Genomic DNA, 26,261 nt, shown 5'->3' with positions numbered 1-26,261 from the left:
TATTATGAAACACTGCACAGTAACAGAACGAACTGCATTTCTCAACACCTACTTTCTGATTTCAATTCTTCCTAGAAAATTCCATCCCAAGAAAAAAATTTCCRACCATTCTTTCTGTTAAGTGGAACTGACTTTTCAACAATCAAATCATCTCATGCCACAGYTTAACTACAGCAGTGCATGTCAAAAGTCTGCATTATTTTGAGTATGTTTTAAGCATACTTCTTGCTTTGAAAAAAACGAATTTTCTGTTAAACCATGAGTAGGAGGGAAAATGACACTTCATGCTTTCAGATTTTGAAGCAGTATTATTTCTGCTTTGTAATAGACAAAGTGCTCTCAGCAATCACACATTAGGTAAAGTCACCAAATTACCCTGCAAACAGTACACAASTTCCCCAGACTAGGTATGCCCTACATCCTGACTAGCTCAGCTGCAGATCTAACTGCCTTCTTTCACATTTTCTCAATTCCCAGTTAGAAACTCGTGACTTTTAATAYAGTCATGCAAGCTATAATATCTGCAGAAGCAGACAGATGTTTCTGGCCAATTTAYGTCATAGGTGCTGCATAATAATGCAAGTGTTAGAATAATAAGCTTTCTTTACATTTTTAACARTTATGTAAATTGTTTTTAAGGGATTTCAGGTTAGTACTTTTGCTCCTATAAATAATCAGAGAAAGTACAAAGCTATCCTCCAGGTCAAAGCATGCATCTCAACYACCAGCTGCAATTCCACTGCTTGATGGTGACAAAACATCCATAATATAAGACATTCTTCACATAATATCCATGACAAAATGTTGTTTCTTACCTAAGCCTTTCAGAATTCTGCCTTAGATCAAATTACAAAATCAAGTTCCTACATAAAAATTTTACCATCAACGAGAAACTATTAAGAGCAATGTTAAGCTTCAGAAAAATGTCTTTCAAACTTTGTACAAGCAGACAGGGTATTTTGAAACAATTTGATKTATCCAAAGACTATTTAATGGCAGAGGTGGGAGGAGGGGAAGATACTTTGGGAAACAAACATATTATAGAAACTCTTCTTCTGTATCCATTCAACAGGCTTTTGTTTATTCACTTCCAGGGCATAAAAGATTTTATTAGAAAACAAACAGCAGGAGATATATTGTTTCCAGGCTTAATTACAAAATCTCTCAGAAGAATGTAGATACACATGGGATTACCAGTAGCACTCTTTTAAACAATTTCACTTTTTTCTTTCCAGGGGTAAAGCCACTTTAGCACTTTYAGGAAAGTATGTTATCTTATTCCTGAGCAGCAGGAATGAAAGCTGAAGATAAAAGTTCTTATGAAAGTTTTACTTAAAAAAACAGGTCCTACTAAGCAAGAAACAGACTACTAAATCTAAATATCCCAYCAAAAATTTCCTTTTGAGCCGCAYATATCTTTTGTGGTGAATCTGCCCTTGAAATGTTGATACAAGTTTCTCACTGGGGGGTAGAAAGCCCTGTAGAACTTATATTTAAGTCGGGCATACTGAAGAACTGAGGACTACATGAACAAACATAAACCAGGTGGTCAGAAGTGCTCCTTAATGTTGAGTACTTTGGTGTACAATAAAAAGCAAATGCATGCTTTTCCTTCAGTGTAAAACCAATTGGGTCTCTCTTCCCTCTCTTKTCCCATCTTTTACAGGAAAATAATACGAACATACTGATTTTTAGAGCTCTACCATTCATCTCCCTCCCTCTCTGAAGACAAGCCTGTTTTTACATTCAAAGACCCATCTGGGTAAAACTTTACAAACTCATGTCACAACACAAAAGCTTTTGTGAGGACACCCTGAGAAAGGCACGGTTGACTACAATAGTTAACAAAACCACCTAGGAACGAACGCACAACACAAGAGACGGACACCAACAACAGCCTCCAGAGACACCAGAAGGAACTGGGCAGCAGAAACAGGCTCTCAGTTGTGGAATGGCATTGAAATAAAGGGATTCTTACGAACAAGTGACAACAGAATTGAGTCTGAGCTGGGACTCCTAAGAGAAAATGAGATTACAGCAGGCCCCTCTTCACTCCAGCCCCTGGCTTTCGTGTCAGGGAATACACGTAGAATTAATTTCCACAGTCAATTTTCAAAGAACATCTTCACAACTGCAGCAAGTTTAAAGCCTTAAGCAAGACTCAGCAGGAGCATACTGGTCTGCTGTGTACATGCACTGAACAATTTAATCCTACTACACATATGACCCCATACTCACGGAAACAAGTTTGTCATTTGAACCCCATTTCAAAAAGGGAAAAGGGGGGAAGAGATGTTAATTGATCTCTGTGGCAAACAGCATGCATCCTGAGGCACAGGAATACAGAAATCACACTTCTAATGCAAAATTTACCAACCAGAATTAAGTCCTCCTAATTCCCACAGAGTTCTTCAGACAAGCAAAGGATGCTTCAAAGGTTTAACCTACACACTGTAACTTACAATAGTAAATTCGGATCAAAGAGAAGTAAAAGATATCCTGGTAACTCTTCTCTTCTTGTATKTGCAAGAAAAAGAGGTTTTCATCAAGCTCTCAACTGTGACTCTTCTACCAAATTTGATTTTACTCTTTCTTTCAGTGCCTAATTCTTGTCTACATTAATTCTATATAGAGGAAAGAGGAAGCATACATTTAAATAAATTTTCCAGATTTGCAGACAGAAGACAAATGTGTCACTCACTGGGGAAAATTGAAGCTTTTCAGAGTGAATACCTTGCACAGATTTTTTTAGCTCAGCTTCATTTTATTAGTCTCCAAGCTTATAAAATAACAAGAATGAAAAGAAAATTATGTATMATATATTTAAATAAACATGCATATTTATTTCCACATGGCCTACTCATTTGGATRGGAAGTTATAATAAATACCTCAAGGACTACTGGCAAGGCAGGTGCTCCACAYGAAGTCTAGAAAGTTAGATTAAAATCTTGTCATATACATAAACTTCAGAAGTAATTTCTTGTGTGATTTAAAACCTTTTCAAGAGGGATATATTGAAAAGTTTCACAAGACACCCAATAAACTCAGACAAAAGAAGATTAATTTATAACTCTGCCAGCCCTTAACCAATGACAACTCTGTAATGTTTTCCCATTTGTGTTCATGTTTTCTAAATAATKATTATTATGATTAAAGATAAGGCAAAGAGGGAAAAAAAGTTATTTTATGCTGACCACTTCTYTCCCCAGTCACAATTTATAGCATGTTTGGCAGTCAAAAACAGAGAAAAGGAATACCTATGAACAACCTAACATTCTAACAACATTTAACAAATTCATTCACCAACAGGCTACAGACCACAAATATATAAGACTAACAGAGCTGTCTGTTACTACTGCTACTGTCAGTTTCAGAAACCATATTTTATGATAAAAGTGTCTGGGAAAGCACTATGCAGTGTGCACACAGAACATTATGTTTGTGTTTTCACAGCCAGCAGCTKTGTGCACTGAGCAGGATCACACTCAGCAGCAGTTCCAGAGCAGTGAGCACTACAGGAGTGATGGAGCTCTGCAGTTCAGCCCCCTGCTCCTCTACAAATCAGTCACTTACTCCACACACGCTGCTGACTGCAGCAGGGTGCAATGACACTTGGGCTTTCAAATACCCACAGACTCTGCACCTCCTATTTGACAGACACTGCCAAGCATGGCAGTGCTGGGCCAGTGCAGCTACAGCGCTGTACAGCCACCTTAACTCAGGCATTCCTGGACAGCATTTCATYGTAGCATCACTCAGGCACCATTCCTAAGCAGGAACCCATTCCACAAGCAATAAATACAGCAGATCTCCTCTAAAAAGACAGTGAGATTGCCAAATGAAGGAAGCTGTTGTGCAGCATGAGCATTTTACTGACTGCAGAATCACATATGGCAATGACTTTGTAAAGGAAGAAGGAAAAGTCTAATGAATAAGAATGAATGTTCCTCTGGATACTTAAATTCTGCCCACTAAATTTTTGCATGTTGAAAAGAAATAAACGCTTAGAAAAGTTTATTAATTTTCTTTATTTCATTTTCTCCAAGTCTACTGGCAAGACAAGATGGAGCCATTTTAGCATACCTATAAATAGAAGCTCAAGCAGTCCCTACCCTTATCAAACCTGGCTCAACTCTATCTTACATGCCCATTTTTCAWGACTGTGAAGGTCACAAAAGCTATGGGGAAGAGCCAACAGCCTTTTCCCAGCTCTATCACTGCAGACATACTTCTTTCAGGCAGTGAAGTCTGTCTAAAAAAAGACGAAGCACAAATTTTCTGAYGAACAGATGGACCTCGCAGCTGCATCTTTTGGGAAAAAAAGCACTATTTAAAAATTATCTCAGCAAAGATAAAAAGGGAACAAAACATTAAAACTTCAAAACCAGCAGAATTAAAAGGTTGTCCTATTTGAATACATATATCATGACCAAGAATAAGATATTGATAAGAGATATACTAAAATCCAATATTAAGGAAATTTTGTTAGACTTTCTTAAAGGATTGCAAAGAAAAATATTTCAAGTACAAAGGCAATTCACTTAGCTTGATGCTCACTAACTAAGCCTGACGCTTTTAAGATAAACCTATATAGATATTAGGTATTACCAAGTTTTCTTACCTTCTTTAATTAGAAGAAGAATTATGCAAGCTTCAGGCATATAAATAATTAACTGAGGAAGGACACACATGCACACACGGACAAGCACAGAAAAAATGCCTTCAAGCACCATACAGCATAAACCAGAGCATGTACAAGCAAGTTAACTAAAAGTTTTTAAAAAGGCTGGATTTTAATTTTTTTTGTGTGTTCTTACATTTTAGCTAAAGATGTTAGGAAAAGTATATACTGATGTCACGTAAAGACTACTGTACTTTAAATGAATACTAGGACATGCCCCAGGAGAAATTTCAATTTTGGTGAAGAAAGACTSTACTACCCTTAGTTCTTCAACTACTTCAGTAGTTCAGTACTGGACAACATATTAAAACATCTTTAAATGAAAGCAAAACATTCAGTGTAGATGCYGTCTAAGGATACTTTGTGCTCAAAAGTTGCATTACAATTTCAACAAAGTTTCAGAATGTATCTGTACTCCACTCAAACAACAGGCAGAGCTTACTGCACACATCCATCATTCTCCGTGGTATTTTGCAAACAGTAGCTGGTTGAAGAAACTTCCATTCTCTGCAGCACCTCTGGTAATTAATGACAGATTTCATGAGTCTAAAATGCCAGGAAAGGGATGCAACAAAGTAAGTACAGCTTCTGAAGTATYGCTTTCTCTAATGTGTACCCTTCCAAACGATTCAAAGCTTTGCATCTCAGCATTTCTGCCACAGAACTCAGCATTATTTATCTGTTGCAGTATGACAGAGCCTGAAAAAAGGAGAACTGAAGAAAAGCTAACTTAAGACCACAGTTATATACCACAAGAACACGTAATGTGTAACAAACAAACAAACAAAAAAAAACCAAAAAAAAACCAAACAAAAAAAAACCCAAACAAACAAAAGAACCAGGTTTTTGTATCACATTGCTTGGTGGAACACTCAAGGGGAAGCCATGCAAAACCATCTATACAGTTTCATCCCATTCAAAARTTCAGCCTAAGGTCAGCTGGAAATCAATTAAGATTTCTTCCTGAATCAGATCTCTTCTTCCCACAAGAACAAACAGTAGACCAAAGGGAAAGGCGACTTCCACTCYATGTGTTATATGCTTGCATTTTGTGGCTGGTCTCCAATCAACACTGTCATAGTGGATAAGGCAAGCTGTATGTTGTGCTCCACTTCTGAGGACCAGGCATCCAAGTAGCAACTGGTGCAAGCTCAGCCATCAACATCTTTTTTCAACCATTTGCAATTTTGTCAAGGAACACTGGATAGGCTTATTCTCAAAGAAGAAAGCTAAAAATTCACAAAGATTGCAATGTACTCTACTATCASTGTAAATGTCATGGTTCAGAACATCAGTTACAGAGCTGTTCTGTRGTGTGGTTTGTGTATGTCTGCAAAAAAGACAAGGTATTTTTAATAAACAAAAATAGATATTCTGCTGTGTAGCAAAGCAACAACACTGCACCTCCAGAGACCCATGATGAATCTGATTACCAGAGATGATGTTGGTTCCACTGCAGCTTGCATCTCAGGGGTGTCTGCATCCTTCTATCTGAAAGTTCCTGATCACTCAATACATATCAGGAGGGTATCATTAAAAACAATCCACACTTCAGATACCTGGGCATTTCCTTAATTTTGGGCAATAGGAAATCTAGCTTAAACAATTCTTTCTGGTCCCTTTCTTTAACCAATAGTTGTTTTTTGTTTTTTTTTACATCTACCAATGTCTTAGTTTTTATTGTTCTAACCTAAAGAGGGCAATTTTCTGCCCTTCAGAAGGTAACTTCTCCTCTCCTGTATTAACCTGGAAAGAAGCAAGCTTGGCATAACTTCCCTGTACCTCTTCCAGCCTGCRCCTTATTTTCAATATAGACTGTCAGAACTGTGCAAAATGTATGAGACAAAAGTCTCATGAGTGCTTTGCAYGACACCATTAATACTTCCCTTTCTACTGATACAGAGAGATAATAAGATCTATTTTGACCTTCTTACATCATACTGTCACCTCAATCTACTGGTCTGTCACAAAACAGTACAAAGGATCACTTTAAACTTCACCCTACTCAAAATKTAAATTTGTAACTGAACAAAGTGTCCTCTTTCTTCATTGAAAACACTAYWTGTATATTTTGTCCCATTRCTAACATTCTAGGTTTCAAATTAGYTTTTGGCACTTTTTTGTTGCTCTTTTGATTCAGTGAAAATGCTTAGACAAGAAATCCACCAGAAACCACATATCATCCAGATACTACTGCTGCTTTTAATACTACTTCCTTTTACAGCTTTAAGTGTAGGAGACACTGAGGAATCCTAACAATTAAGAGTTTTATGATGAAGAGTTGTSATATCAAGTGAAATAAGGCTGTATCATAACACATTCTCAGAGTTATTTCATAATAACAATAGAATGCTTTTCTAAATGAAATCTTAACACATATTTCAAAATCTGATTGCTTCTTTATGACTCAGCCACTTTAAAAACTACACCACTGCCCTTTTAACAATCACACCCATATGTTAACATTTCATGCATGTGCTGTTGCATTCCTCTGTTACTGTGAARCATTTATTGAATTATCCCTTCCAAACTAAACACTGGAGTATTTAAATTAGAGCTGTACCAATGCAGGCCTAAAAATATTTTTGAGGTTCCACTACAGATGCCACACAAGCATTTGAAAATTGTTCAATAAATTATACACAGAAAACTGAAATATAAGACAGCTTTTTGGAGAACAAAATTAATTAAGGCACTTTAGAAAATATTTAGACTGTATCAACATATTCTTTAATAAAAAGGGAAAAACGTATTTGATTACTTTATTATACCTAGCCCATTTTTCTATAGAAAGAAAAAGACCCACCATGAAAAACTTCCATAGGGAAGTGTTCAGTTAATTCAGAGCCTACTTAATTTCCCTCAATTTTATATTGCATCCCAGCCTGAAGGCAAAAAATTTAAGACAGGAGTGAATCTGCAAAATTGAAAACATTTAAATGAAATTATCTCTGTCCCAGCACCTCAGTTTTCCATTTTACATGATTACTTAGTATATTTTCCAAAAATTTCACTTGAAATTCATCCCTAAACTCTAATGCTCCCACTTCCACTAAAGTAATCTCTCTCATGCACACACTCCCCATTTCTGCCCTAACAAACTTATTGGAAGCAGTAAAAGCAATTCATTAAATTAACGATGGATGTTCTAGTTCAGGGTGACTTGCAACAGGAAAATAAAAAAAATGTTTACTTCTTTACCTTTGTCATATGACAGAATTCTTGCTTATTTTAAGGACAGAGCTAATTTTAGCTTTACCTAAAATTTCCAAAACACAGTTGGAATGTTAGTAGTGATGTAGTGGATAGAAACTGGCTTTTCCAAATTTGTTTTCAGAATAACACTGCTGATTTTTCTAAATAGTGAAAAATATCACATAAAACCTTTATGCTTTAATGAAGAGATGGCAAAATATGATGGCATGTCAAAAGCTTACCTGACCTTCAGGAATTCCCAAAATACACCTCTGTCACTTTCCTAGTGAAGAGACTATTCTAAACCATTCTTTCAATTCAGTGCAGTCAAGATTTACACAACTGCCTATTCATTATCCTCAACAGTTATGTTCCTTCAGTCCTTTGAAGGGTATGTTCAAGAACCCTGGAAAAGGAATAAAAAGATCAGCTTGACACTTGTATTTCAAAAGGAACTGAAAAGCTTTATAGAATAAGTCACACTGCCCTTAGTCATGTGYTTTATCCACCTGGACTACTTCCCCATATTATGTTATTACAATTTATCTGTGGTTGCAAATATTTAATGAATAATAAAGTGGGAAACTGAATTKCAATTTAAGAACATCTAGGCACAATAATATTGGGGAAAATTTATTTCTACTGGTTTTTGGGCAGCTTGTATTAAGAACTACATGCTTTTAAGGAAATTGCCACTTTGAATGTTCACCACCTTCAAGTTAAAGTCAATTTCCAAGTTACTGCTGTGAACCCTGAATGACAGTGTTCTGTGTTGAACAAAATGGGCACAGGCAGTGAAACAACAAAGTGTGTCTTCAAAACTCCATGTGATGCACACTGACATGTTTGAAATTTTCTACTCTATTTCCTCAGAATATCAAGTTGAGTTTCATAAAGTTTTGCCTAAGAACTGAATTTTCAGTCACATATCCCATCATGCCAGCTGAAGCAAAACCAGAGAACTTTTAACTAAATGTTTACAGTGAAAAGCTTGCAACTAAATACCTAGAAATTTTCTAATTATCCAATGACTCGTAAGCATCTTCCCATTCCATTCTTTCTTTGGAAAACCTTGGCTGCCCTCAAGCTTCACASTGCCCACCAGAAATCTCTCTTCAGTTTACTCCTCTTTGATAGCAGCAACTATTCGTGTATATACTTCCCTTCACCCACAATACAAGAATTACTCTCTCATTAATTGCTCTAAAAGCCACATTTTCTACATTTTTCAGTTCAGATGTTTTTGGGGTTTTGCTTTTTTTTGTTGGTATTTTTTTGTTTGTTTGTTTGGGGTTTTTTTTTATTTTTTTTTTTGTGTGTGGTTTTTTTCAAAGAAGTACTGGCAAATGTAAAGACAGCTGAACTTTTCTTCTTAAACACTACAAAACTCAGTGAAGAATAATGTCTGTTGAGGCATTTCATCATTTTCTGAGACAGGCAAATTGCTGTAAATCTGAAAGTAGTGATGTTTGAAACGACAATTTTTACTGATATGACATCATCYCTTTTATAATGGCTTTTCTTATAAAAATAAGACCATGATGGAACTTGGCTGTTTGACTGCATCTGGGCCATAAGAATTTCTACAGAGGGGAAAATAATAAAAAAGTTGTAAGATAATGYCTTTCTCAACTTCAAACTGCAATTGCTGTTTCTTAAAAGCAGTTCATATGCATCCTCATACACTCTCTTCAAACCTATTTATGCYGAAACAATAAAAACTGCATTATCTTAGTTTTCACTCAAGTCCTTTGTTCTGTTGTTTCCCACATTGCTAAGAGGTCTCAGAGAAAGGGGTGGGAGGAGAGAAGAGAGGAAGATACCAGTACAAGCAAGAATCTTGTTGGGTTTTGACAACAGAACCGCTCAGATCTGTACAACTTTGGAGGCCCAGTTACCTGGMTATCAGTAGCCACAACCCCTTCCAATGCCAYCCAYAGAAGAAAACTGGAGAGGACTTCCRAAAYAGCCTATTGAAGTCCTCCCATGTACAATCAGCAATGGTAGGTTGGGGACCATGAGTCTTTGACCCCAACCTTGAAATTTCACTGCAATAGATAAATAATTCCGTATTTCAGCTTTTCCACAAGAAGGTTTTATGAAGTCCAGGTCCTGACCTGGAAAAGAGTCACTGCTTTGCCAACCACCTTCAGCCATGGCAGTTGAGAGGACTATTTCAACTGGCACCAAATGAGTTCTCAGAGCTGTCAGTCCCATCCATGGTAATTTCTGCTTATTTTACTCCCTGTTAAATTCCTCTTTACCTGAAGAGTACWGGGCCTAAGAACAATATAAAAAGAGAGCAATGTAACCTCCTATGGATAAAATGGTTCCTTGGACACAACTAGTTTTAAGACTATGGAATAATTTAACATGAAATTACCTTCAAGTTCCCAAAAAAACTTGAAAGGGCAATGATGTCTTTTTCCATAACTTCCTGGGCATTGCAAGGTCAAAAACACATTGTTGCCAGTACTTATGAATGTCATTAAAAGAAACAAGTCCTAYCTCAGTAGACAGGTTATAAAGCACATAAGGTAGTACAAAATAGATGCACTAGTCATAGTCTCATGCAAACTCGGCACTGAAATTAAATGGACCCATTCTTCCTCRGGATTTTGAAAGGTCTCAAACAAAACATAGTCTAGGAGTGCATTTTCAGAAGTATAAATTCCTATCTGCAGAATGGAAATCAACCTGTTATTTTTCAAATAATCAGCTATATTTCTTTCACTTTTCACTACAGTGTTCTTGAAGACATGCCCAGTACCCAAAGGGAATCTTGATTCTGTTTCAACTTCTCAGAGACCCAGTCTGTTAACAAGGCCCCAGAAGACCTACACATTCCACTTGTCATGTGGTAGAAGAACAAGTCCTGCACTCAGAACAAAAACTGGCTGACTGTCTGTACTCCTAGAGCAGTTGATACTTTTAAGCAGTCGAGACTTGCACTTCCCTAAATCAACCGATCCTGATACCTTAGCTACATGCATCCTAAAAGTCAGCTACATGTGTGTGCAAGGTTGTAAGGACGGCTGGACTGCAAGGACACATGCTACCTTGGTTTTGGTCCAGTCAGGAGGGRAAAATGGCTTGAAGAAACAGATCTAATAAAGTAAATCACACACAGACACAGGTAGACTCCYAGAACACCTGTCCCTGGACAGATCCAGTGGCACACTAAAAAMGGCAAAAGCCCAGCAGCCTGGTAAGCATTTATTGGATTGCTGGTCTAACCTACTGGCATTAATCTGCACATTGAAAGATCCACTAGAAACATCATATCTTCATGGTGAAACTCCCTTTGGAATGCTTAGTTTGGAAGAGGCCTCAACAGTACTAACCGCATTACTTGGAAAGGGACCTTTTTGTTTTCTTTAATATCCTTTCCATAAATCAAGCTTAGCAATGGCACTGAGTATTTCTCTACAATAACTTGTCATGGTTATAGCAATCACACTTGATCCTGTAAGAAGAATTTGTGYTCAATGACTGAAGCATTTGAAACATGAAAGAAGCTTTCTCAGCTGCAGAAAATCTGGCAGAGATTCTGTTTTTCCAAACAGTGTCAGGATTTAAATACCACATCACTTCTCAGCGCAAGTTTTCAGACCCAGACAAGCCAACTTTCACACAGAAGGAATCAACACTTGTTTTTTAATACCAGAGAGACTGCTTTGAATGARCTCCTGCCAGTAGTTCAAAAAAGAAGCCAAGTTTCTGAATTGAAAAATTCTTTTCACAAATTAATTACCATGCCCCTGTCCAGAACAGTGGACATCAAGGGCTATGAAGGATAAAGATACAATCAGGCATGCATTACAGTGGCTCAACATAGGATTAAATTATGGCTGAAAGGGTAGAGAATTAAATAGTCTCATGATAATTTTTTTACATACACTCTAAGCACTTGAAATTCACAATGCAGTTACATAAATTTCACACGTGCTCCAAACTGTGATCTTCCTGTGCTTAATAAATGAATTGTTAGCAYGTCAAACAAGTTAAAGCAGAAGACACTAAGAAGCCCTGTAATTTCCTGGTCTTGTGTGCCAACCAGAAATTTGAACAGAGAAACAGATAAAAATTCTCATCCATTCTGAAYACCAATAGGACACTGCAGAACCCTTCCCCTAAAGGACTTTTACCAAAGACTTACACTGTTTGTCAGTTTTCCTAGTTCTTTAAATTATGTCCATCACTCAGCAGGCAGTTCTTGATCCTGACAGATACCTGAACCTGAAAGGTATCTTTTTGTGAGAAAGGAACACTTAGAGAGTGCTGTATGTGTACACATCAGATCTCTCATTTCAAATTATCACAAAGACTATCTTAAATTCAAGACTTAATAAAATGAATAAATCAGTGTAGTAATTCTACCAGCCTTGCTCTTCAGTAATTGGGCTTTCCAAGAACAGGTGGATACAGATTTTTCTGTATGACAGATACATAAAAACAATGCAAAGACTAACAAAATGACAGGTTTACAGCACAGAACAAATCTGCTTAGTGCTGCCGAGCGGYAAGACTCCACCATAAACTGGAAACATGAAAATATTACTGCAACTGCATCCCAGACMTTCTTGCTTCTGCCAAACTTTTTAACTTGAATCTACTGTGCTAACAGTAAAGCCATACAACACGCAGTGTCCTRTGACTTCTGACGAAGGAAAATAGATTCCATTAAAGACACACAATGCAGTAACAGCGTCCCAAACAAATTCACAGACACAGCACTTCYAACACCTTATACAAATAATCCTCTACACAAACTCGCTGACTTTAATCCTTTGAAGACTTTTGTCGGATTATATTTTAGGAGGGGTAGAGTATATATTTCAGTGAGTTTAATCACCACCAAGATGCACAAATTYAAGATCATCTTAGTGTCAGATTATCCCTCATGGTTTTTTGCAGTCATCCTACCAGCCATGAGAGCACAGGCATGTGCACATACCCCAACATCAGTGTTCAAATCATTTAGCCAAATACCCTACCATACATGGAGAAGTTAATCATTTCTCCAATACAAAAATAAAGTTCTGTTTGAGAGCTGAAAGTCCTGAACACCTATTCAATAGTGAATTATATGAAAATTTATTGAATAAGAGAAAAAAATGGCTGGAAAGTAGGCAACACATTATGATGAACTTAGAAAAACTAGATACAGCAAAAGCAGTAGCTCAATAGGAAAATTTAAAAMCATGAAATGTCTTACATGCTCCAATTGATGGCCCAAGAAACCACACCTTGTCTGTCATTTTTGTACCTAGTCCAGAACTACCACATGGTGCTTACACCATGCTGGAATGGGTAGTGTTTAAATGGAACTGTCACCTGCACCACCTGTCTTCATGTACACGGACTGGTACTTCTACATGGAAGATGACACACACTTCTTCAATGATGGGAAAGAGGGGGAGGTTCCCAAAGCTCAGTAGGTTCAATTTGTGTCCCTCTTTCAGCCTGCTGTCTTTAAGAGAGCTGGTTAGACAATATTCCAGAGAAGGAGAACTTGCAAAAATATTATTGAAAAGGATTTAAGTGTACATTTAGCTGCAAGCAGGTAAGCAGTCCCAATGACTTCAAAGTTAAGGCATCTGTTAAAGTTGGTCTGGAAATTATGTCAGGAAAGAAAAAAAGGACAAAAAGGAAGGAAGTGACCTACTTGAATGAAAGAATCATTCAGAGGTTTATATGTTCAAATCCCCTCAAAACAAGCTGACAAGAGGTATTTGCATATATTTCCTTAAGTACAAACTGTGAAATGTCACATAGTATAATGCTGATTAATCCATTAGGTTCATATAGACTYAAGATTTTTTCCACTTTCTATTCAGAGTCTATTTCTATTCACCCAAGAAAGTATTCCTCCTGTTTCCTAAGTACACCAAAATGTTTAAGAATCAGAGTAGAGCTGAAAACCAAAATGGCATCTTAGCTGTAAGAAAAGAATGAGTAGTTTGAATAAAAGCAACCTGTGCTATAGACATTCAGAGATCTTTCTAATATGTTTAAATTCTAATTTAAAATAGGATGGCCACAATATAGAGTCCTTATGACTCTTCACTTCTTTTGCCTTTCTTCATCCTTTTAACTCACACAGAAGCTGCCAATGAACTCTAAAAACTACGTAACAGAAGCTATAGGAGGATTCTAATTTTGGTCRTAAATAACTAAGTAGAGCAATTCTAGATAATATTAGCTGAGATTTATGATGCATTCAACATCTTCCGATGCACAAAAGTATTTTTGGGCATCACTTGGAAAGACAATATTTAATGTACAGCTGGTAAATTTTACTTCTTTTTTWTTCTCCTATTTCTATACAAGAAGCATATTCATTCTGTACTTTCTCAGTTTTTTTCCTAAAGGATCTATTTCTTCAGCAAGAGAAAACACARGTCTGRTCAAGTCTCACTTTCAAAGTATCAGATCATCAAATTATCGCTGGTTTTGAGAGCAGAAGTTAGACATACCTTTCTCACTTCTCTGAGCAAGATGTACCAATAATTAGAGAAAGCCCTCCCCTCTTGGTGCAATTTGGGGTAAGAAAAGTCAATTTTTTCTGAATTCCACATCTAGTGTGTTATTTCTGTTGCATTTCAATTGCATTATTTCTTCACTAACTAAATAAATCCCTCCCCCCATAATTATTTGTTTTGCCTACCACTATCAAGATCTCTTCTCGTAAGAAGAAAGAGTACCTATAAAAGCCTAGATCAAATTCCTGGTAATGGAGCTGCTCTTATTTTCATTTGCTCCCAACTTAAGTCAAGCCTGAAAGCTTCCACRTTCCACTCAGGACAAATAAGGGATTTGTCAATGATTACACTTCCTATTAAAAAATAATAGGAAAGTCAACTTGAGAAAGTACTTTTTAAGACCTTTKTAGAGAACTGTATTGGGGTATTACTTCTTTATCACTATTTTGACTGACAAAAGGATCAAACGTAAGAACTGTAACTTTTACCAACAAGTGAGAAGATTATCAATAGASTGGGAAGTAAAGAGGAAAGAGCTCTTTACATCTCTCTAATCCTTGACACATTTTCAACAGGTGGTAGAAACTACTTCTATAACTCTAAGCTTTTATTCTGTATGAAACTCACTGCTCGGCTCATATCAAGCTGATTTCATTGAGAATACATGTCCAGTTCACTGTTAACACAGGGTGGTTTAGAACTCCTGACTCTATCTTTCTAACAGTCAGAAGACTGAACCTAGAAGCTTTGAAGTCATTGGTTATTGCTGTAAAATTTGAAGTGTTTACCAAGTGATATGAAATACAAAAAAATTGCTAGCCACCTGAATCACTGAAATGAGTGAGGGAAAGATGAGCCAGTTGCTTTGGCTTGTTCCCAGTTCTTGTATAGATATAGGACAATGAGAAGAGGGATGTTAGGAAGGATGCTCTTTAATCACAGCAATCTGAGACAGTGATCTGCTTCCTCATTATCTATGCATTTCCACAGATCAGTTGAACATGCTTCCAGGCACATGATACCATACTGTCAGATTAACTTGAAAGAGCATTTCTATTACTTATCAAGAAGTCTTCCCTTTACCTTCAGATGACCACCTTTTATCAACACAGACATAAGTTCAAAGGGCTCAGTGACCAAGCAACCCAAAATTCAAACTATTAAAATGTTTATCTTTCTGTTTTTATTAAGGCCCCACACTGAAGGCAGGAGAACCTTTAAAGCCACACCAAAATCTTGGCCAATGCTAGGTCCACGTCATACAGGGTGCCTGTTTGGAAGACAGGATCAGAAGTAACATGTCACATKGCAGCAGTCAGATTTCTGGAGAACAGGTAAATATGTAAACAGGCACACAAGATCCAATGTTTGGAGGCTAAACATCTATTTCTTCTGTTTCACATGGACACAGCATTAGGCAGAATGGAGCAATGTTCAATCAAAGAACAACCTGTCTGACATGCTTCCTAAACTAAAATATGGATAATAATTAATCTGCTGCAAAAAAAGCCATCAGCTCTGTTATCAAAACAAGAACTAGTACTGGCTCAATCTTCACAGAAGGCTACAATACTGCACATATCACATYTCAGTTATCAAGCACTTCAGCGAAAATCCATTGTCAATTATTTAAAGAAACTAAACAGTAATCCAACCCAAGGATAAGAGTTTCTCATGTTTAATCAAACAGATCTCCAGGGCACAGCAGCAATTCATATATGAATGCTGGTCCATTAGGAAGTTGAGACCGGTTTTGAGATGGAAGTATCTTGAATGATACAACACAAATTACATAAACAATCCACAACCTAATTTAATTAAAAAAAATCTTCAGATTAAACATTAGCCAGATTCTGGGACATTACCTAGGGAAAATGTAATGTGCGCTTACTTTGTTTTTGTGCTTTCGTAGGCAGTTTATGGATGCTGGGCTTTCTGYTTACACACAAGTGTTCTTTTTTTTTAAGATGMATATGTATRCACATATATACACCCACACAAATCTTAACACATATATATAAARTACTACATTTTATTTWAAATCCCCTTTTTCTGTATGTTTCTATGTATGTGTGCAGTCATGTCCATGCATACAAACAAAATTAAATATATGTATTTTTTGAAGGGCATTTAAAAGACAGACTGCAACTTCCAACACGTTACTCCKAACAACCCTGTTCAGTTCAAATGGATAATAATCCTAAAACAGAGAAAGATCACATCAAACAGGACAAAGTTCCTGATGCAAGGTCTTTCTTCAGTGCAACATTAGGGAGTAGGAATCTCTYACAGGTAGCCATACATACAGCTGCTAACCTGTGCCTGATATTTCAGGTCATCCTCTTGCATTTATACGGGCTCCCTAATGACTTGCAGAAAAGCAGAGAAAGAAAAAAGGTGGCAAATGTGTTATCTGTGCTCTACTAAGGGATGGACTTCCTGAAGACCTTCAAGTCTCACCCCTTTAGYAGTCATTCTGCTCTCTTAGTTTTCAATCCCCTCTGCAAAGCTATCAGATCTTTTTGGAAGCTGCTAATTTGAAGACCCAGGGCAATTACGTAAGATGTTATTTTAGTCATGAACAACGCATTAAATTTTGAATTCTGCTACTGTTGCACATTAGCACAATGGATTCTTCACCAGTTTTTGGATAATGATGTCTAGGCACTTGGGGACCATTGTTCTTTTATGCTTCTTTATCCTTATCTGGAAGCTGAATCTAAGGCTATCCAGACACTAAATTGTCTGGCCTCAGCTTCTTCTTATCAAGAGACATACATGTCTACTGCCTTCCTGAAAACCTGCTCAGAGATGACATYAATAGGAGCTCCCAATAGATTCTGCATGGTTTCAGAAGTCGCAATGAATGTTAGAAAAAGGAGTTAGGACCTTCGATCTGATCCAATGACAATTCTTGTTATTTGAAAACCTACTGTATTAAAGAGGATCCAAATACTTTCAGGTTTGCAATGGACTTTGTGTTACRTAGCTGCACTGTAGGCCTCTATAACAATACAAGTAACAAGTTTTAGCCTTTAATGTTGTATTTAATTTTGCATTAGCACATAATACTCCTGCACTTTGATCCCAGAGGCCTACTACAGAACTGACTGCCTCTACAGATATCTTGGCTAGTCCTGTATTCAACACAAACACAAAGTCATACTCCAAGACCTCAAAACACCAAAGATTACCTTCTGTCTATTTCAAAACAGCATTGTATTATTATACAGCAATTTACAAATTAATCTCTGTAGTCTTCTCTCATCTAGTGCTTAAGTGCATTGCTTCTTCTTAAAGTAAGTAAAATGCAAATACAAATAGGTCATTTATATAAATGCATTTGCATCCCATGGTGGTTACAATCATCTATCCAGAGATTTGCCCTTCCTGCTGAAGTTAATGAAAAAAATAGGAAAAACATTTTCCTGACTATGTCCCATGACTAACTCTGCTCCTCTGTTTATTTCACACTGACTGGCTTTCTGTCTGAAGAGTTTGCAACAGTGGTAAAAGTAGTAAATTGTTTTATTCACGAAGCTTACTGATAAACTACTSCAAGATTTCAAACCCAGAACTCTGGAAATACAGATTTAACAAAAACATTGCTTTGGCTAGACTTGGTTAAATGTCACAGCTGAAAGATTTAGTGTGCTTACTCTCTGCTTATTAAGTAAATATTTCCAGTATTTCCAAATTAAGAAACTCTACAACTGAGACTAACTGAATACAGCATAAGTTGTATGAACTTGAGGAGCAGAGCATATACCTACTTGAAGGAAATAAAGTTAYGGGTGAAAAAAAGTTAACCTTTCAAATGCAAGTATTCTTAGCTTTCCCAGTCTAGTTATAAGGAAGAATATTAAGCTTTAAAGGTGATCTAAATTTTGAAGTAATTACAGAAAAATAAAACTCAATGTATTAACTCACCCTGGAGGAAAAAACAGAGTAATCTAATTCAACCTAGTCTACGACTGTCCAGAGAGATCACCTCCTGGAAGTAGAGTAATTATATTTGTAAAGTAAAATAATTTATGCCTGGGGTAGGGAAGCCCAAGGGATTTTATTTTTTTATTATTATTTGAAATGTGTAAAAGCCTTATAATGACATCCATATTGAGAAAAGAGCTTTGTGCAGAAAACTGCACRTTCTGTGTAATGGCCTTTATCAGARGTGATAAAMAGATACAAACGCATCACACCAGATGTCACATATGAACAGACATACTGCCGTGCTTTTCCATATAGTGCCCATACGTTCTAAACTAAATAGCACACTGCTCTGAAAAATATTATACAAGCATTTCTTGCCAAATTTTAATTAAAATCTTACAACACTAAAGAAAGCATTCTTAATGGGTTCGCCAAAAGGTATGTACGTTTTTTGCTAGCACCTTACAAATAAAATTACTTTAAAAAACCCAATCAAACACTATATTCTTATGAGCTCAAACTTACTTATTCTAAATGTTTTAGTTCAACAACTCCAGCTAACAGCAAGACCTAACATTACCATTCTGACAGCCTCACTGTCATACAAAACTCTCAAAATAGTTAGGTGGTTTTTGGAGAAACAAGATGTATGGTCAAACGAGGCCTAACTTAGGTCTTGTCTACAAAAAAGAACTCTGCCAGAAACCAGAAGATCAAGGTTTGAATAGTTAAAAAGAGACAAAGTAAAAAATACCAGAAACTTGAAATCATCCAYGAAGCATTCAGTTATCTCAGAAATCTCAAATTACAACAATGCATTTTGAGACGTTCCACTTTATTAGGAATCCACCTGCTGAACAGTCYGCCCTTCTCTTTTCCATTTCCTATTCATTAGCACCCACAAAGTTTTTCCTTGTGAAGGTCTCTGCTGCTTTCCTCAACAGTATGGAATCTGATGTAAGACTGAGAACTGTGTGGTAAACTTGTTAAGAACTACATATTTCTTTCTGCTGCTGTTTCATTAGTCTGTGCTCATTGCAGTTTGCCAAGATTTGACACAGTTAAATGTGCACACTTCAATTCATAGCTTATAAATTCCATTCAGCAGTAAACCTCCCTGCTTCCAGCCAACAACACAAACAGTCCCAGCAGAGACTGCACCAATCTCCCCAACTAATAGACTACTGGATGGGAGAGCCATTTTTTGATCCAACCATGAAAGCAAGATTTCTAACTGAATCAATTTTTGGCAACAGCAGATTTTTTTTTTTTACATATTTAGCTACTTATTTGTTAAGAAGCACCGGCTTATTTATTAGTGTACTCAGCCAAGCAAGCAGACATCCGCACAACCGGAGCTGGCTTCTGTCACTCGCTCAGACGGGGGACCCCGACCTCCCCGAGACCGTCCCAACGCCACTGTCCCGGTGTGGCCACTGGAGGGCGCGCTTGAGCCACCTTTCCAAGCAGACCAGGCGCGCTCGGGCTCCGCACTCGAACTTGGAAATCATCACATAAAAAMCCGCTTTTCTGGACCTTTTTAACAATATCCAAAGCCTCTAACCTTCTCATCCACTTAATCTCCCATACCACCAGCACGATTTATAACAACACCTGGATCCCTAGGACTTACCGGGAGCCAGTGGTGAGTGTGCGGCAGACGCAAGGACAGATGGATAGATGAGGTTTTTTCTATCAAATTATGCATCAAATTCAAGAGATAATTCAACTGCAAACTCTTCAGTGCTCTCATACCTCTTTCCTGCCTTTTCTTTTCGTGTATTTATGGCCTATCCTATGAACTCCCCAAATGTTTCTCCCCTTTTAGCAAAGGGAACACGAAGTGGACGTGAGCATTATCAATCAGACAAACCAACTCAAGCAGTCATTACCTCTGTGTGATCACATAATGTTACAAAAATGCTGATTAAAACCCAGCAACACTGGTTACYAGTTTGTCTTGCTTCCCCAAAGCACTGTGGCTCAAAGGCAGCATGCCCATTTGATCCCTCTTGGGACAAGACACCTGTGAGATTATCGGAGTGCTCATGATGGACAACTCCTCACACACAACAGACTCACAGCAATGCTGAATTTTATCCATACAGCAAGTGGGCCACCCCACATAAAACTATGAAAGAATGCAACAAAAATCCACAGAGCCGAAACCAGTGTTTMACTTGACAAACAAGCCTCAGTTGAATGATGCTTTAAATACCACACATAGCAGTGTACACCCAGAGTTTGTCCTCAGGGAAGATCACATAAGACAAATGCCAACTACATCAAGCAACAAGCTCCTGGAAGTTGTTAAAATACTACAAATATTAAATCTGTATAAAGGAGCTTCACTGGTCAGAAGYGACCGAATCAAGCACTGCTCATCCCATTTTGCTGTTCCGTACCAAATCTAGTGTTAGCAGCAAAGCCGTGCCAGTAGATCTGGGAAGAGTGACTGACTGTCTGATTTGAATTCACTTGACTGAATGCCCGACCGTCACACACTCCATTAAGTTTCACTTACCAACTTCCCCCTGCCTGCATGTTCTTGACCAAAGAATGGGCAAACTGAACTTTCAATTGTTAATTACACTGCCTTCTAATGATCTGAAGAATGCATGAGAAGCTGTGAGCAGCAGTACAGATTAACTTGAACTTAATATTGTTCAAGCAATTTCTGTCCAGCAACACTGTCCTTTGCTACAGCAMAACAGCTCACAATACAGTAAGCCAGAATGGCTTGGAAAGGAGAAATAAACTTTTCTCTGACTTCATTCACTAGAATACAGTTTGTCTTCCCAGTCTGAGAACTTCTGCTGMATAAGCAATTTCATCTTGCCAAAAAGACTTTTGTAAACTTCAACAGAGGATCAGGAAAGGCATGGGGTGGAATTTTAATATGATATGTAAAGGCTGATTTACCAACTGGCCCACTGATTTGTCAAAAAAATAAATCAACATCACATAAAAAGTTGCTGACATATTTACAGACAAAGCCTCTGACTTGATAYCTGCAGTCAGATCTCTGAACAATCACTGAATGAACATGGAATCAAATTAAAAAAAAAAATCTCAAGGAATGGAATAACAGAGCCAGAATTGCTGATACATCTTCCTTTTATTCCCCAGCTGATTTACTTGAGGGCTCCCTTACCTTGTGCTACTAGTCTTAACAAAAAACTTTACCCAATCTATTTAGCCTCAATCTACTTTCTCCATCCTGTGTTTGGATATTTTAAAAGGTATCACTTAAACTTCATTAATGTRTATTTGACCAGTGGGTGGAGATAATTAGAAAATTAAACCCAAACTATTTGAGTAGCCACTCTTACTAGAAGCAATATTTGAATGCCAGAACCCTTTCAGTAAAAGAGGCTTAAGTAAACTATCTTAAAATAAAAATACAAACTTTTTCTTACATCGTAATTTTCATTATTTCAACAGTACCTTGACAAAATGTCTGCAATCAAATATAAAGGTTTAAGCTTATTTGAAATCAACAGTTGTGTCTCCACCTACTGGAAAAGTGAATTACACTGAAGCAGTAATTTGAGCCCTCGGGATTTGGATAAGCAAAAGCTGTAAGAGCAATGTTTTTGTGTAAGATACAAAGAATTTGTGTGTGTCATGTGCCATCAAGTTTCATCTTCCCCTCCCCCAAAAAAAAGTTTATAGAAACCACTGTCCTTCTCTGCAGTGAGCATGAATTTCACAGTGTCCCCACTCTCATAGAGTTCCTTATAAGAATGCAAAACTTGTCAATACTCTTCAAAAACCATAGTTTATTAAATAACATATGTTGCTAGTAAATCTGAAATGTCATCTGATTTCAGCATCTTTCTAATTTCCACCATGGTTCYATGAGACCAGGACACTAGATTGAGTTCTTTAAACAACTGATGAGTAAAACCCACAGAATGGTTGCTAATATGAAACATTCTTAGCATGACACACCTTTTTCTTTTCAACCCAGACATGGAAAATAACAAAAACATGATGGTAAGAGTAGACAACATCCTATTTTTGAATTTTTATTGTTATTATTTAACACAGGTTGTGAAATTACTGTAACTTCAAAGACTCTAATTAACCCAAAATAGCAATGTAAATGTTTACATATGGAAAAAAAAAAAACAAACCCCTGTCCTAACCTCTTTTTTATCTTTTTTTTTGTCCCCATTATTCTTTTAAGAATAACATCAGCCATAACTACATAATTCAGGCTTGCTTTATCCTGAAAAAAAGTAATTTTAAACCACAGGATAGCACATTACCATCACCATACTTTGTCATACTAGGGTTTTGCTGTAGTATAACCTGAAATCCAACTGCAGATGCTTATAATGACCATGGAATCATACAAGCCCTCTAACAGTATTTGTCACCAGMACATCTCTATTTCAGCCTGTCTCTCCCATGTCACAGTGAACTAAACTCACTCTTCTCCAAGACCCTTTACAAGCTTCTTCTCTTGTGGGGGACAGTAAAACCACTTTCCTTCTCACAGACTGGCTCTTAACTCTGCCATCATATTCTACATCTTATTTCCATACAAATTAGTCCAATAGTGCCAGTACCCCTCCAGCTGCAGGATGCTTCTAAAAGGTCGGGTTTTTACCACATGTGCAAGGCCAACCCATCCAGGTTTTATCCATTTTTAGCTTAAACACAGAACACAACAGGTAAGATATGTGAGCTTTTCATCCTTTAAAAATCTTGAGAGAGTATAATTCCTTCCATATCTGCATGGAGAAATGCATACCTGTCTCTTAAGTAAAAAGAAATTCCTCCCATCTTTTCCACAGCATGAGAAAAGATTTATTGATCAGTGTCCTGCACAGAGGATCAAAGGGCACTCACAAGCCTGGGACAGTCATACCCAGTGAGAACTTTAAATCACTTGGCAGAAAGCATGTGTTTAAAGCAAAACAATGAACTCTCAGAAAATGGCATTCAAACCACAATTTCTACAAACCAATTTAGAATAACACAAGGATTCAGGGACTGAGTCAATCTACAAAGAGACTCACACYAGTGAGTCTTTTGCTTGTCATTTCAGTACTGTAAAGTTTTCTCCAGATCAGTGATCTCTGTTTCTGCATCTAGACCTAGTATGATAACCAAAAATACCCAGTATTTGAGGATAATGCTCTGATCACATCCTTAACAGCTCAAAATAAAGCCAAATTATTTAACAGATTACTTGGTTTTCCTGCTTTTACTATGGTTAAACATCAACGAAAAATGCCAAAACTAGTAAGTCATACCGCCAAGATTTCTGTTCCTTCCTACCTGCCTAAGGTTCACATACACACGAATTCAGAAAAAGGAAAAAAGATCAGATTAAAATTTCATGCTCTAAATATGAAATGTCCAAAAAGTCAGGGTTCTTGCAGATACTCATCCTCTCTACTGTCTTTATTAAGACCCTTTTATACTATCCAGGCACATTTTCATTACTCCCTTTCTTATTTTTCTTTAATTAAAAAAAAAAAAAAAAGAAAGAAAAAAAAGAAAAAAAGAAACCAGAATGATTTAATAGCTTCCACTRTTTTTTGAAACAAAAAAGCCACAAGAGTTAGTTCAAAAAAGGTCCAATTGCACATATGCTGCAACAGCTTTTCAATCACTTTAGAGACTTAAGAGTATGCAGTTAGCCCACTAACAGAGCAGCAGAACAGATACCATTCCACAGAGCTAGTACAGTATATTTGTCAATAATTTCCATATTAATTAGTTCTCAACAAGACATGCTGAAAGAGCAGTGATCCATAAGATCTAAAACAAATGCAAGCATCCTGAATTCAAAGAATCTGAATATACATCYTTTTGGTTAGATGTCAAAAATTCCATTAAAAAACAAAAATCACCAAATCCCAGACAATAAAATAAAAACCTAACAATGCTACTAGCATTGTGATACCATACYTCAGTACTGCAGATTTTTCACAGCTACATAGATCTCAGGTAATCTGTCTAGCGCAGTATTTTGAGAACAAATTAAGGACAGCAAGACCATCAATTCCAATCACTTCAAGGGATGGAAGAGGAAACTAAAGATTTCTCTGAAGAGTCTTTTAAAAATCCCACTTAAATGAGCTGAAACTAGACTCCAATTATCAGCACTTTATTTAAGTGAGAATTTTCTTGATGTCCTTTTCAAGAAGAATTTTTTGGCAGACATCATATGGTCCAGCCACATGTCAAAGTGTTAAAAGCCAACCACCTCAGCAGAAATAAAAGGAAACATTATGATGCTAGTGTCAACCCAACCAGTTTAACAGACACTGTCTGTTCAGAGCAGCATGCTAAGATTTCAAAGCCTCCTCTAGTCCGACATCTATTTATAACTGCCCAGTCTCTACAATTTCTTGCAGYCTCTCCTCCTCTGGAAGCCAAGTGGGAGAAGTTTAATGGCTATAATCCTGGGCCTTGTGCCGCAAGATGGCCAGAAGATCTGCAACTCTCCTCCAGCAAACCCATGTGCAGGGAGACTAGGAGTCAGGAGAAGAGGCTGGTCTAACCTACTCAGGAGCCAAATACATGGGATAAACCTTCCCTCTCTGTTTTAGGAACTCACACCTTTTTCTTCTGCCAGAAAGCCGACAATAATGAACCACCTCAGCATCAGAGCTTCAGCGAAAGATACCTGTCTGCTTACTCCTCAATGCTGAGCAACAGCCTAAGGCAGCTGCCTTGCAAGCAAGACAGAAGCTATCCAAGCCAGCTTTGACCCCCGGAGAGCAGCAATGTCATCCAAGCACCCTCCCCACTCACAGTGCTACTACTGTACATTGCACCTTCCTCAAAGAAACTCAGAGGCTGCTGGCTTTTCTTCCGCGCAGTCTCGACCACCCGGACAGGCACGTATTTTTAAAGCACTGATCCAGGTGGGCTCTCCTTCATCTCCATCAGATGTAACATCACGGGAAGGGTGCTGATATTTTCCTGCATACGGAGCACAACGCCACAGGCTGAACTCTGCTACAAGCTCCGCACAGCCAGCCCTGGTGCCTCCTCTCCTACACCTACATCCACTTGCCTGTAGTACTCGTACAGCGACCGAGGAGATGACAGCACTGCTGGAAACTCCTGCCCACCCGATCACAACCCCATTTTCGCCCCTTTCCCCAGTCAGAGGCAGACGGAAGGGGAGGGTTGACTTCCTCGGGTGGAAAATAGGCAGGGAAAGGCCAGGGCAGAGATCAAGAGAGGAAGAATCACCCCAAAGGGAGAGGAGATAATCCCCAAGAGGCGAGGCTGCGGAGGAGCATAAACGCGGAGGGAGGGACAGGGACAGCGAACTGGGGGGATAATCCGGCAGAGAAGGGGGGAGATAATCCCCTCGGAGGGGGGAGGCGGAGGATCCCAGAGAGGGAGGGGCGGGAAACCTGATAATCTCCAGGAGGAGAGAAAATACCGGGAAAGGGGGTGGGGGAAGGAGGGTGGGCGGGTGGATAATCCGGAGCGGCAGATGAAGMGCGAGTCTCCCGGGGACGCATCCGGAGGCGGGAGGAGGAGGGTTAATCCCCGCTCTGGGGGCAAAAATCCCTCTTCCCGGACTCCGGCGCTGCCATGTTCGCTCCCCTGCAGGCCCGCCCGGCCCCGCTACCTGCGGGCGGCTCTTCCCGCCTCACGCCACACGCACACGGGGCGCCTCCGCTCCCGCCGCCGGGTCGAGGGGCTCGGCCGGGATGGCTGCGGGACCCCGCCTCCCACCACCATTTCCCCGCCGGCTCGGAAGGAGGGGAGAAGCGAGCTGCCGGGCGGGCGAATCCTCCCTCCCTCCCCCCGCGGCGCACGCGACCTCCCCGCCGGTACGGGAACTCACCGGCCGGAACCGACTCCCGCCGCTCCCCGTCCCCTCCTCCCTCAGCGGGCGCCGCTCGGCCCCATGGACGATCCCGGGCGCGCGGGGCTGCCGGAGGGACGGCGCGAGCCGGGGGTGCCGCCGCCGCTCTGCGCC

The 26,261-nt window shown here is 38.5% G+C and overlaps 1 protein-coding gene across 4 annotated transcripts in view; it reads right to left on the bottom strand.

Moving 5' to 3' along the window:
• Positions 1–26,255, bottom strand: part of PALS2 (protein associated with LIN7 2, MAGUK p55 family member) — a 52,230-nt gene extending 25,975 nt beyond the window's left edge. For 2 of the 4 annotated variants that reach the window (XM_057365458.1, XM_057365457.1), the window contains exons 1-2: positions 26,127–26,255; positions 8,120–8,283 (exon numbers count right to left, since the gene is read on the bottom strand). The gene's annotated coding sequence lies outside the window, so the exon portion shown is untranslated. The remainder of the gene's footprint in view (positions 1–8,119; positions 8,284–26,126) is intronic. The other 2 variants (XM_057365456.1, XM_057365455.1) reach the window with 1 other exon arrangement.
• Between the last annotated feature and the right edge of the window lie 6 nt (positions 26,256–26,261).

Source organism: Malurus melanocephalus, unplaced genomic scaffold (genome assembly GCF_030028575.1).
Source record: "Malurus melanocephalus ecotype Western Australia unplaced genomic scaffold, MMel_1.1 scaffold_53, whole genome shotgun sequence".
NCBI classification, from domain to species: Eukaryota; Metazoa; Chordata; class Aves; order Passeriformes; family Maluridae; genus Malurus; species Malurus melanocephalus.
The sequence above is the reverse complement of the archived record's forward strand: the minus strand, read 5'-3'. Positions and strand labels throughout refer to the sequence as shown.